We start from the raw sequence: 14,030 nt of genomic DNA, 5'->3' as shown, positions 1-14,030 counted from the left end.
TGCCTCATCTCACATCAGTGGAAGCGGAAGCACTTTAGATGCTTGATATCCCAGAGAAGAGCGATTCAGAGAAGAGTGATTCTAGAGGGGTGAGGCAAGAATTATTGGGAGAGTTGGGGAGGCACCCTCTTAGAGACAAGAGGTGGAGTATGTGGTGGTGGGTTTTATTAACCGGAACTGGAAAGGGGTTAATATTTGCAATGAAAACAAATACAATGATTAATAATACTAATAGTAAAGGAGTGGTATTTTCCATACATTATTTTACTGCACAGGTTAGCTTGGAACATTTACTGTTGCTTAGATGCATATTTCTTCCTACAGTTCCTGATTTCTTGTTTCTCTGAGAAGTGTAGCCTTAGGTCTTTCTCTTCATTCAAAGAAGGCATAACACTTAACTCTGTTCTCCAAACAAGGGTGATTGTAGATATGTCTGTAAAAGACAGAAGACATTTATACAATCTAATTTGGGATCACCAAAAGAAATATTTACAAGCAAAGCTTTTAACGCAGTTTTATTTTTTCAATCAACTTACCAGTATTGAAAACATCCCAGGATTTCTAGCCAAGCAACTGCATACGACATCAAGAGACATTTAGAATTTCAATATATGTGAGTACAGAAAATACATTGCACTGTGTAGCATACTCATTATTTCAAATCTATCATCATGGAAAGAATATTAAGAGCTTTAGGACAAGAAAAAACAGTGATACATCAAGCCAGAAGCATCCCAGTAACACCTGGAACTGACATGAAATTCTAATATCAATCCCATGCATTCTATGCTCTATTCAAATCCTATCAGATGTTCATTCCCTAACACAGTCCACTAGTGATTTTCTAGTCCCTGCAATCCCTGAGGAGCAAGGGTCTGGATCAGCCTTTCCCATTCGGTTATTAGGCTCCAAACACAACACTGCACCACTGATGGCCTCTAGTTAGAGGGATCTACCCTGTTTAAAGAGTCGCTTGACCGCACAGTCTCCTAAGCACCCCTTGACCTTTCCATTCATGTTGCTCCTTCCAGAATCCCTTGTCATGGCCCCTGACAGTGTGCCGAAAACAGGTAGCACTCTGGACTCAAAGAAAGAGAGTCGACAGGGTTCCTCCTCATTCAGAAAGCTTGGATGATCGCCCCGTTACTACAAGCAGAAATGACAAGTGAGGCAGGTCCTGACTGGCCGGTGCAGTCTCGAGGACTTTCCCTCTCGAGCTTTGCTTGTTTCTCGAGATCAATGGTCACTCGAGTTGTGCCTGCTTCCCGTTCAGGACATGTCCATGGTTCTCGGGAGAGAGAGCCATACTCAAAGGGTACAGCTTAACTGATGTTCGTCATGACTCACCATTGGCCAGTACGTACGCTGCCCCTTCACGTGGTAGTAGCCCATTTGCAATTTCTTGTTCAATTTCCTTAACGACTAAATGGCCAAACGTGTGGAGAGAGGCCAGCAAGCTTCATCCCGGACTTTACCCTCTGACCGTGCACCGCCGATTTCCCAGCCTCCACGGCCTGGGAACCCCTTCAGTTTCCCCAAAGATTATTATAACACCGGACTTCAATGGGGGAAGCACTTGAAGGATTCCCAGCCTCCGCTGCCTGGGATCCCCTTCAGTGTCCCCCAACCAGATTAAAACATCCTACCCCAACAGGGGAAGTAATTGAATAGCTGTGACCCAAGCGACATTGTACCTCCCGGACTACTTAGATGGACTCGGCACAAGTTCAGATGCCCAAAACCCTATGAAGACCAGAGATTCAAAAAACCTGATGCTCGTGTTACAGAAAAGCTGCAGAAACTCAAAGATCATATAAAGGCTTCAGTCAATAAGAGGGCCCTAGACCCCAGACCGGAACTGACAGAGAACAAGAAATGGACACTTCCACTTCCTCTGAGGATTCCTGAGGGCATGAGTAATCCACTGACCAAGGATAGCAGATCACTGAGCAGGGATACCAGAACATATGCTTTATAGCCTGCTACCAGAAAGAGTGGCCTCATCTTTAGTGCCCATTCTTGGGAAGGTGGGAAAAAAAAGTAGGTTATGTCTACTGGGTTTGAAGAACATATAGACTTTGACGAGTTGGTTGCCAGAGTGCCTGCAACATCTACAAAACACAGTACTGGAGAGACCAGTGAAAGATTCAAAGAACATCATGCTTCACACTGTGTCTGGGCCACCTTCTGCTGACTCTTCTACTGACAACCTGGGACAGGTAATTTCCCCACACATTCAAGGTTCCCAATATCCTGCCCTATCTAAACATGGAGAACTTGAGTCTTCCATTTTTCCCCAAGATTTTCCTACCCATCCAAGACTTTCCGGAAATAACCTAATGTTTCCAATGTTCTGTAGGGTTAGTCCACATTTGCCCAGGGGTTCAAAATTCTTCCCACAGATCCTGAATGGAAAATCATACATTCTCCTCTTCCAGAAGGAGTGTTTTTTTTCTTCAATCTTTATTAACTTGGGAATTTCTAATTTACATTTCAAATATTATTCCCTTTCCAGGTTTCCACCTTAACATTTTCCTAGCCCCTCCCACTCCCCATTTATAGGTGTGTTCCTCTCCCAATCCATCCCCACATTACTGCCCTTCTCCCAAAAATGCCATTCAATGGGGGTTCAGTCTTGGGAAGAGCAAAGACTTCCCCTTCCACTGGTGCCACTACTAGGCATTCAATGAAACCTATGATTTTGGAGACTAGGGTTAGTTCATGTAAAGTCTTTGGGTAGTAGCTTAGTCTCTCGAAGCTCTGGTTGGTTGGCATTTTTTTTATATGGGGTCTCAAGCCCCTTCAGCTCTTTCAGGCCTTTCTCTGATTCCTTCAGCCGGGATCCCTTTCTCAGTTCAGTGGTTTGCTGCTGGCATTTGCGTAAGATTTGCCATATTCTGGCTTTGTCTCTCAGGAGAGATCTACATCCGGTTCCTGTCGGCCTGCACTTCTTTGCTGCTCCATCCATCTTACCTAGTTTGGTGGCTGTATATGTATGGGTCCCATGTGGGGCAGTCTCTCAATGACTGTTTCTTCATTCTCTTCTCTAAACTTTGCCACCCTGGCCCTACTATGGGTATTCTTGTTCCCCTATTAAAGGAGTGAAGCATCCGTATTTTGGTCATCCTTCTTGAGATTCCTCTGGTCTGTGCATTTTGGGTAATTAGAACACTTGGGTTAATATCCACTTATCATTGACTGCATACCATGTGTGTTTTTATGTGATTGGATTACCTCACTCAGGGTGATATTTTCTAGTTCCATCCACTTCCCTATGAATTATATGATATCATTTTTTGATAGTTGAGTAGTATTCCATTGTGTAGATGTATCACATTTTCTGTATCCATTCCTCTGTTGAAGGGCATCTGGGTACTTTCCATCTTCTTCTGTGAATATAGTAGAGCATGTGTCTTTGTTGTATGTTGGAGAATGTTTTGGGTATATGCTCAGGGGAGATAATTGAGTACATAGATAGTGCAGTGTCCAGTTTTCTAAAGAAGTTCTCAGACAGAATCCCAGAATGGTTTTTACCAGTCTGCAATCCCACCAACAATGGAGTAGTGCTCTTTCCATTCTCCATATCCTTGCCAGAATCTCCTGTCACCTGAGATTTTTTTGTAGCCATTCAGACTGGTGTGAGGTGGAATGTCAGGGTTGTTTTGATTTGCATTTTCCTTATGAATAAACATGTTGAAAATTTCTTTTATTTTCTCCATATTTGTTAACTTGGTTATTTTGTTTTTTCACATTTCAATTGTTACTCCCTTTCCCAGTTACTGGGCCAACATCCCCATTTCCCCTACCCATCCCCTTCTATGTGGATGTTGACTCCCCTTCCTCTACCCATTAGTGCCTCCCCACAACAATCCCATTTAATGGGGACTTCAGTCTTGGCAGGAACAAGGTCTTCCCCTTCCACTGGTGCTCTTACTAAGTTATTCATTGCTACATATGAAGTTCGAGCCCAGGGTCAGACGATGTAGTGTCTTTGGGTAGTGGCTTAGTCTATGGAAGCTCTGGTTGGTTGGCATTGTTGTTCAGATTGGGTCTCGAGCCCCTTCAAGCTCAATCTGTTCTTTCCCTGATTCCTTCAACAAGAATCCTGTTCTCAGTTCAGTGGTATGTTGCTGACATTTGCTGTATTTGCTGTGTTCTGGCTGTGTCTCTCAGGAGAGATCTATATCTGGTTCCTGTCGGCCTGCACTCTTTTGCTTTATCCATCTTATCTAGTTAGGTGGCTGTATATGTATGGGCCACATGTGGGGCAGGCTCTGAACGGGTTTTCCTTCTACCTCTGTTGTAAACTTTACCTCCCCATTCCCTACCAAGTGTATTTTTGTTCCCCTTTTAAAGAAGGAGTGAAGCATTCACATTTTGGTCATCCTTCTTAAGTTTCATGCGTTCTGTGCATCTAGTGTAATTCGAGCATTTGGGCTAGTAGCCACTTATCAATGAGTGCATACAATGTGTGTTTTTCTGTCATTGGGTTACCTCACTCAGGACTATATTTTCCAGTTCCAACCATTTGCCTATGAATTTAGTAAAGTCATTGTTTTTGATATCTGAGTAGTAATTCATTGTGTAGATGTACCACATTTTCTGTATCCATTCCTCTGTTGAAGACATTTGGGTTCTTTTTACCTTCTGGCTATTATAAATAAGGCTGCTATGAACATAGTGGATCATGTGTCTTTGTTACATCTTGGGGCATCTTATGATTATATACAGGATAGGTATATACCTGGTTCCTCAGGTAGTTCAATGTCCAATTTTCTGAGGAACCTCCAGACTGATTTCAAAAATGGTTGTTCCAGTCTGCAATCTCCCCAACAATGGAAGAGTGTTCCTCTTTCTCCTCATCCTCACCAACATCTTTTATCACCTGTGTTTTCATCTTAGCCATTCTGACTAGTGTGAGGTGGAATGTCAGGCTTGTTTTGATTTTCATTTCCCTTATGACTAAAGATGTTGAACATTTCTTTAGGTGTTTCTCTGCAATTCAATATTCTTCAGCGGTGAATTCTTTGTTTTGTTCTGCACCCCATTTTTCAATAGGGATCTTTGTCTCACTGAAGTCTATCTTCATGATATTAGCCCTCTATCTGTTGTAGGATTGGTAAAGATCTTTTTCCAATCTGTTGTTTGCCATTTTGTGGCACTAACAACAGTGTTCTCTGCCATACAGAAGCTTTGTAGTTTTATGAGTTCACATTTGTCAATTCTTGATCTTAGAGCATGAGTCATTGTAGTTTTCTTCAGGAAATTTTCTCCACTGCCCATGTGTTTGAGATGCTTCCCCAATTTTCTTCTATTAGTTTGAGTGTATCTGGTTTGATATGGATGTCCTTTTATCCATTTGGACTAAAGGTTTCTACAGAGCAGTAAGAATGGATCAATTTGCCTTCTTCTACATGCTGACTTCCTGTTGAACCAGCACCATTTGCTGAAAATGCTATCTTTTTTCCATTGGATGGTTTTGGCTCCTTTCTCAAAAATTGAGTGACCATGTGTGTATGGGTTCATTTCTGGGTCTTCAATTCTATTCCACTGGTTTATTTGCCTGCCTTGGTCTCAATGCCATACAGTTTTTATCACTGTTGCTCTTCAATACTGCTTGAGTTTAGGGATAGTGATTCCCAAGGAAGTCCTTTCATTGTTTATGATAGTTTTAGCTATTCTGTGTTTTTTATTATTCCAGATGAATTTATGAATTGTTCTGTCTAACTCTATGAAGAATTGGATTGGAATTTTGATGGGGATTGGAATGAATCTGTAGATCACTTTTGGTATTATGGCCATTTTTCCTGTATTAATCCTGCCAGTCCATGAGCATGGGAAATCTTTCCATCTTCTGGAATCTCCTTCAGTTTTTTCAGAGACTTGAAGTTCTTCTCATACACAACTTTTACTTGCTTGGATAAAGTCTCCCCAAGATATTGTATATTATTTGGGGCTAATATGAACGTTTCATACCCCTAGTTTCTTTTCTGCTTGTTTAGCTTTTGTGCAGAGTTATTTTTATACCCAGTCACTTTGCTTAAATTGTTTATCCGGGTTAGTAATTCTCTAGTGGTAATTTTGAGGTCACTAAGTATACTGTCATATAATCTACAAACAGTGCTATTTTGACTTCTTCTTTTCCAATCTATATCCCTTTGACCTCCTTCAGTGTCTGCTTGCTCTGGTTAAGATGTCTAGAACTATATTGAATAAGTTGTGAGAGAGTGGGCAGGCTTGTCTAGTCCCTGATTTCAGTGTGATTGCTTAGGTTTCTCTCCACTTAGTTTAATGTTAGCTACGGATATGCTGTATATGTTTAGGTATGGGCCTTAAATTCCTGTACTTTCCAGGACTTTTATCATGAAGGGGTGTTGAATTTTGTCAAATGCTTTCTCATCATCTAATGAAAGGATCATGTGGTTTTCATCTTTGAGTGTGATTATATAATGGATTACATTTATGTTTTCCATATACAAAACGATCCCTGCATGCCTGGGATAAAACCTACTTGATCATGAGGAATGATTGTTTTGATGTGTTTCTTTGACTTTTTTTGCAAGACTTTTACTGAGTATTTTTTCATCGATATTCATAAATGAAATTGGTCTGAAGTTCTCTTTTTTTGTTGGGTCTTTATGTGGTTTAGGTATTAGAGTAATTGTGGCTTTATAAAAGGAATTCAGTAGTGCTCCATCTGTTTCAATTTTGTGGAAAAGTTTGGAGAGTATTGGTATGAAATTTTCTATGAATTCTGGATAGATTTCTGCACAAAACCCATCTGATCCTGGTCTCTTATTGGTAGGGAGGCTTTTAATGATTGCTTGCATTTCTTTAGCAGTTATTGGTTGTTTAAACGTTTTTTTTTTTTTGTTGTTCCTGATTTAGCTTTGGTACTTGGCATTTCTCTAGGAAATTGTCATTTCTCTCTAAATTTTTAAGTCTTTGTTGAATATAGTGTTTTTAGGATGACCTGATGACTTTTTTAATTTGCTCTGACTCTGCTGTTATGTCTCCCTTTTCATTTCTTAGTTTGTTAATTTGGACACACTCTGTGGGCCCTCTGGTTAGTCTGGCTATGGGTTAATGAATCCTGTTGATTTTGTCAAAAACAGCTTTTGGTTCTGTTTATTTTTGTATGGTCCCCTTTTTTCTACTTCGTTGATTTAAGCTCTGAGTTTCATTATTACTGACTTCTACTACTGCTGCGCATATTTGCTTCTTTTTGTTCTAGTGGTTTTAAGTGTGCTGTCAAGCTGCTGATGTATGCTCTCTCCTGTTTCTTTCTGCAGGCACTCAGAGCTATGAGTTTTCCTTCTAGCACAGCTTTCATTGTGTTCCAAATGTTTGGGTATATTGTACCTTTATTTTCATTAAATTCTAAGAAGTCTTTAATTTCTTCATTTCTTCCATGACTAAGTAATCATTAAGTAGAGTATTGTTCAACTTCCATGTATATGTGGGTGTTCTTTCCTAATTGATATTGAACAGCCTTAGACCACGGTGGTCTGATAGGATGAATTGGATTATGTCTATCTTTCTTTTTCCTTTGAGGCCTGCTTTTTGATTGATTATATGATCAATTTTGGAGAAAGTGACATGAAGTGGTGAGAAGAAGGAATATCCTTTTGTTTTATGATAGAATGCTCTAAAATATCTGTTAAGTCCATTTTTTTTATAGCTTCTGTTAGTCTGTCTATGTCTCTGTTTAATTTCTTTTTCCATGATCTGTCTAGTGATGAGAGTAGGGTGTGGAAATCTCCTGCTATTATTATTTGTGGTGCAATATGTTCATTGATCTTTAGTAAAGTTTCTTTTATGTATGTAGGTGCCCTTGTATTTGGAGCATAGATATTTATGATTTCAATTCTTCTTGTTGGATTTTTCCATTGATTAATTTGAACTGTCCTTCCTTATGCTTCTTGATGACTTTTGGTTGAAAGTAGATTTTGTATGGTATTAGAATGGCTACTCCAGCTTGCTTCTTCAGACCATTTGCTCGGAAAGTTGTTTTACAGCCTTTTACTGTGAGGTAGTGTCTGTCTTTGTCTCTGAAATGTGTTTACTGTAGTGCAAAACGCTGGGTCCTCATTACATAACCAGTTTGTTAATCTGTGTATTTTTAGTGGGGAATTGAGTCCATTGAAGTTGAGAGATATTAAGGAATAGTGATGGTAACTTTCACTTATTTTCATAATTGGAGTTTAGTTTATGTTTGTTTCCCTCTCTTTGTTTTGTTGGGAAAAGATTTATTTCTTGCTTTATCCATGATTTTACTTACCTCCTATTGTTGGGCTTGACAGTTAGTGTCCTCTGAATTACAGGATATGTAGAAAGATATTGTGTAAATTTGGTTTTGTCATGTAATATCTTGGTTTCTCCATCTATGTTAATTGCGGTTTTTGCTGGATACAGTAGCCTGGGCTGGAGTTTTTGTTCTCTTAGTGTCTGTATGACATCTGTCCAGGATCTTCTGGCCTTCATAGTCTCTGGTGAAAATTCTGGTGTAGTTCTGTGACGTTTGCCTTTATATGTTATTTAACATTTCCTTAACTGCATTTAATATTTTTATTTGTTTTGTGCGTTTGGTGCTTTGATTATTATGTCTTGGGAGGATTTCCTTTTCTGTTCCAATCTATTTGGAGTTCTATAGGATTTGATTATGTTTATGGGCATCTTTTTCTTTAGAGTAGGGAGGTTTTCTTCTATAATTTGTTGAAGATATTACTATTCCTTGATGTTGGCAGTATTCACTCTCTTCTATACCTGTTATCCTTAGGTTTGATCTTCTCATTGTGTCCTGGATTTCCTGTTTGTTTCGGGCTAGGAACTTTTTTCTGTTTTACATTATCTTTGACAGAAGTGTCATTGTTTTCTATGGAATCTTCTGCTCCTTAGATTATGTCTTCTATCTCTTTTATTCTGTTGGTGATTCTCATATCTATGACTCCTGGTCTCTTTCCTAGGTTTTCCAGCTCCACTGTTGTCTTCCTTTGTGCTTTCTTTATTGTTTCTATTTCCATTTTTAACTCCTGAATTGTTTTGTTCATTTCCTTCTCCTGTTTTGTTATTTTTCCAGTAGTTCTTTACGTTATTTTGTGTTCCCTCTTTATGGGATTCTACTTGTTTATTTCTGTATTTTCTGTTGTACTGTATTTTCATAAGGGAGTTATTTATTACCTTATTAACATCCTCCATGGTCATAATAAAATGTGAACGTAAAATCTAGATCTTGCTTTTCTGGTGTGTTTGGATATCCAGTGTTTGCTTTGGTGGGAGAATTGGGCTCTGAGGACCCCAAGTAGTCTTTAGTTCTGTTGTTTGAGTACTTGTGCTTGGCTCTACCCTTCAGGTTGCCTCAGAATTTAGCTTGTCTTGCTCTTTCTGACAGTGGCTTGACCATTCTATAGGCTCATGTGTTAGGACTGCTGTAGATGTGTTTAACTGTTTTTGTTTTTTGTTTTTTTTTTCTTTTTTTTCTGTTTTTTACATGAGAGTATTCTGCTCTCATGTGTGCAGTTGCTCCTGCCACTGGCTTTCAGCTGTCCTTGTGGGCAGGAAGCAGAAGAAACTTCCCATATTTCTCCTAGGTCCTTCCCTCTGGAGAAGGGGCACAGAAGGCACAAGGTGTTTTCCTCTTGAGTCAGGAATCTGGGCAGAGAGTAGTCTCCTCTGGTTTCCCAGGAGTGTCTGCTCTTCTGAAGTTCTAGTTACCACACCCTCAGGATTTGGGTTCAGGGAGCTGTTTGACCATTTCAGTTCAGATCCAAGCACAGTCTGGGACATGGTGGTCCTGCAGTTTTACTCTTCCTGTATTCCTATGTCCAGACGCACTATGTGGTTTTGTCTTGGGCCAGAGAATTGGGTAATGGAGGGCAGAAGTGGCAGTCTCTGTGCCTTGTAGGCTCAGTATTGCCCACACTCCTGGGTGATCAGCTCTCTCTCCCACAACGTCTAGGAGCAGGGAGCTCTGGATCAAGAGTAGTGAAGCTCAGGAGACAGCTAGAAACTCGAAGTGCCTGGTCCCAGAGGAGTTCTGCCTTTGTGTGTCCTGAGTCCACCAATCAGGTCACTTAGAGCAGAAAAATTTGAATCACCTCTGTTCTCAGGCCTGAAGTCACTCCTCAGGCTGAATTTCAGCTCTCTATGAGAACTGCAACCAGAAATGTACTGGCCCTACTCCTCATACGTCCCTATGCACAGGAGACCCGATGGAGCCAGGTGTTTTTTTTTTCTTGAGTCAGGAATGTGAGCAGAGTTCTCAGGGATTTCCGCCCCTCTGATGGTGTAAGTCTTCCCCACCCCACACGAGATTTGGGTGTAGGATGCTTTTTGGACCATTTCAGATCCAGGTGCAGATTGGACTGCAGGGTTCCTGAAGCTTGAGTGTTCCTATATTCATGTGTCCAGAGACATTATGCAGTTTCCTCTTGGGCTAGGGATGTGGGCACAGGTGGGCAGAAGTGGCAATCTCTCCTTTCCTGAGGTCTCAGTATTGCCCACTCCTGTGGGTGATAAGCTCTCTCTCCCAAAGGGTTTCCAAAGGAGTTTCAAATGTTCATTCCCTATCCTACAAGTCCACAATCTTTCCAATTGTCCTCCAAAGTGTGTTGGACAAGACCCCTCTGGTAAAGGGGAGGTACAACAGTCCCCATCAGACAAAGAGGGTTGCAAAACTTCTTCTCTTAAAGGTAATCTCAGTGGTTTTTCATATTCCACAAATGGATTAAGTCCTGCCACCTCTCCACATGAGACTTTACTACCTTCACCAGCTGCCAAAGCAGGGCAGAGACATATGTCCACTCAGAAAGACAGTCAAAGATGTCCCCCATCTCCACCAAAGTGCCTTATGCAATCCGCTTCATGTAAAATGAGTTTGAATCCTGATTCTGCTGACAAAGGGAATTTCAGAACTTCTCTATTAAGCCAAGAGGACAATCAATTTCCTACACTATTGAAAATGGGATTAAATCATCACCTATGTTCCAAGGGGGACAAAATCCACAAGTGAACCTCATAACATACATTCCAGCCCAAGCAGAGTCAAAACTTTGTGCATGTACACCATCAGTTGAAGAAATACTGTCAGTTTCAGAAGGGGCTCTTGAGAGTTCCACACCCACGGAAGATGTATTAGTAAATTCTGAGTCCACCAAAGGCACTCTTGTGCTTTCTGCACATAAAAAAGGTGATCTAGCACCCTCACCATCTCCCCCAGTACTTCCAATGTTCCTATACAACAGAAATTATTCAAATATCCTCTACCACACAGTCAATGAGCCCTGCAGACTCCATATGTATACAATGTACATAGAAGATAAAATATCCCCTACATCCTCAGGGGACTCTAGGTCATTCTGTCCTGAAAGGAGAGGCTCAAAAATTTCCACATATACATCAGAGATGCTTGAATTTCCCAAAACTGAGCAGGATTTTCTGAGTAGTACCCTATCTCATAAAGAGACTGTGGGACAAGAAACATCTACAAAAGGAGTTGTACCCCCAGCCACATATTTAGAAATGGGTTGTGGATGTGACACATGTACAAAAGATGTTATAGGACATATTCCATCTTTAGAGAATGTTATGTCTTCAACCATATGTGAACAAGAAGTGGGGGAACGTGATATGCAAACACCAGTGTCTGTAGCATCCTCGACATCTAAAGAAAGGGATTCCATCGATTCTGTTTGTGCAAAAGAATGCACATGACCTCCGCAAACTTCAAAGAGGCTATAGGAACTCCTTATCTCCTCAAGATCAGCCATCTTCAACTACAGAAGATGCTACACACTCTTCCAAATATGCACAAACGGTTGCCAGTCATTCTTTATACCCACAAGTGGACCCAGCACATCTGCCAAATACATCAAAGGCTCTGTATTTTACCTTATCTTCTGAAGGGGCCTTGGAACCTGCTTTGCCTATCAAGCAGGCTTGGGAACCTGACACTTCTATACAAAAGACTGTTTCCACTTCTTCAGCAGAAGAAATTTTTCTTGGAACTTCCTTAATTACACAAAGATATCTAGAAACATTCTTATCTTCTCATGAGGCTCTCAGAACTCTCACAGATGTCCATGATGCTCTAGGAGAGGTCACATCTTCAGAGGTAGCTCTTATACCTTCCCCCATTCTGACGTCAGAGTCAGGATTTCTACACATATACACGGTACATTAAGACCTTCATCATCTGAGAAGGATGTTTTAGGATTACTGCATCTGTACAGCATGCTTTACAACTATCCCCATCTACCCAAGTAGATTTATTTCACCTGTCCACTCTGAGGAGAAATAGTCAACATACTCCCTCTACCAAAGTGGACCACAGGCATCCAGTCTTTAGAAACAAAGTTTAAGATTTGATCCTTCTGATGTAGTCTTCAGAAATTTCTCCTCTAAGGACAGTTTCAACCTTTCCCCTTCTGCCAAAAGGTATCTTGTGCCATCTTCTGCTGCCAAAGAGACACAAAAGCTACAACTACTCCTCAGGTGACTCCACACTTTCTCTATCTTTCCAAAAGGCCTTGTAATTTTCCAAAAATGATGAAGGAATTGTGGAAAGTGGCCAATCCTTACAAGGGCTTGCTAGACATTCCATATTGTTCCAAGATGCTCAAGTAACTCCTCCTTCTACAAAAGGGCATGTTCACCATGTGCCCTAGGATTTAAGGGAATTTCTTTACCCTCTCTAATGTTCCAGAAAGTGTTATCCATCCTCAACGTGATTTGTCATTGTGCAAATTAGACTTCAAAAATACAATTTTTTTTATATTTCCAAAGGCCTGAGGGAAAGTCCACATTGAAAAATATCATTTAGACATTGGGCCATTAGCCCATGTATATTAGAAAAATTCCATGTCTTCTAAAGAATCTAAAAAATCAATCTGGCTGTAGCATTCTTCCTGGCAAACATTTACCATCAGCCATAAAATACCCAGGACCATAAAAGTCTAAAAAGTTGTATCTAGAAACTTTACCATCTGGCCAAAGGTCTTTTGGATATTCAGCAACTTCTTCCTGAGCAGGGTTAACCCATAGAACAAAAGGACTAAAACCATCTTCCCAGGTTCTTTTCCCAAGAACCAAATATTTCTTCTTCCCTTTTATACCAAGACAGAAGGCCAGCTTCCTTCTCCTCATCTCTGATCTCTTTATCCTATTTGTTCTCCCTCCCAAATGGCACTTTACTCTGAATTAAAGGCCAATTAGTAGACCATAGATATATAGAAGTAATATCTGAGAGGCGGTCAAGACAATACTTGTGACGTCACAGAAGAAGCTAGGGCTCTCCAGGATACAAGCGGTTTTTCATGAAGGGCCTAATGATGATGTCGCTGAGAATTGCCATAGCCTACCTGGTAAACAGCTTTCCTTACATTGAACAGATTTGCAGGTATCCTTTTCAGGAGTGTCTACTGATACACAGTAGAACTCTTTACATGCTTCATCTCTCAAAAACTAGAGACTTCTCTCTGCTTCATTAGGGATTACATGCTCTGAATGAAGAAAGTTAGTCAGGGGCTTGTCATGGGTAGAAATGATCTAGGAACATGGAGAGAAGGAGATTCTTCTGGAGAATAATTTTATAACCAGGTCCAATCTGGTGACATAAAGTTCAATTCCCTAGGTTTTCTCTGTTTCCCAGGTGCCAGTATTTTCCCTACAGACCTTAAATAGGTGAATATTGTGCTACATTTTCTGATTGTACATTCATTGAGAGGGGACATTATATATGTTCCTGCATGTGACTCAAAAATTTCTTTTTTCCGATTCCATTTTTTGCAATGTATTTGGCATCAAACAGGGCCCACCTATAGAGTGAATATAACAGTGTAAATATTGTGTTCCTTCTTCAAATGATAAACTCCCAAATACATATTTTATCTATAAATTACCAGACATCAGTAAAGCAAAGGACAACATGTACTATAGAATGCAGATCTGTAGTTCTATTTGTTATTACTTCTCTACAATCTCCCTTCCTGTGTTCCCCAGGGAAAGACTTGAGGATTTTGGATGTATTTCCA

The 14,030-nt window shown here is 40.4% G+C and overlaps 1 long non-coding RNA gene across 1 annotated transcript in view; it reads right to left on the bottom strand.

The window, feature by feature from the left end:
• Positions 1 to 235: 235 nt before the first annotated feature.
• LOC134484467 (uncharacterized) overlaps positions 236 to 14,030 on the bottom strand; it is a 53,998-nt gene continuing 40,203 nt past the window's right edge. Inside the window, exon 3 of the long non-coding RNA XR_010061926.1 lies at positions 236 to 433. This is a non-coding gene — a long non-coding RNA (uncharacterized LOC134484467). The remainder of the gene's footprint in view (positions 434 to 14,030) is intronic.

Source organism: Rattus norvegicus, chromosome Y, assembly GCF_036323735.1.
Source record: "Rattus norvegicus strain BN/NHsdMcwi chromosome Y, GRCr8, whole genome shotgun sequence".
Lineage (NCBI taxonomy): Eukaryota > Metazoa > Chordata > Mammalia > Rodentia > Muridae > Rattus > Rattus norvegicus.
The sequence above is the reverse complement of the archived record's forward strand: the minus strand, read 5'-3'. Positions and strand labels throughout refer to the sequence as shown.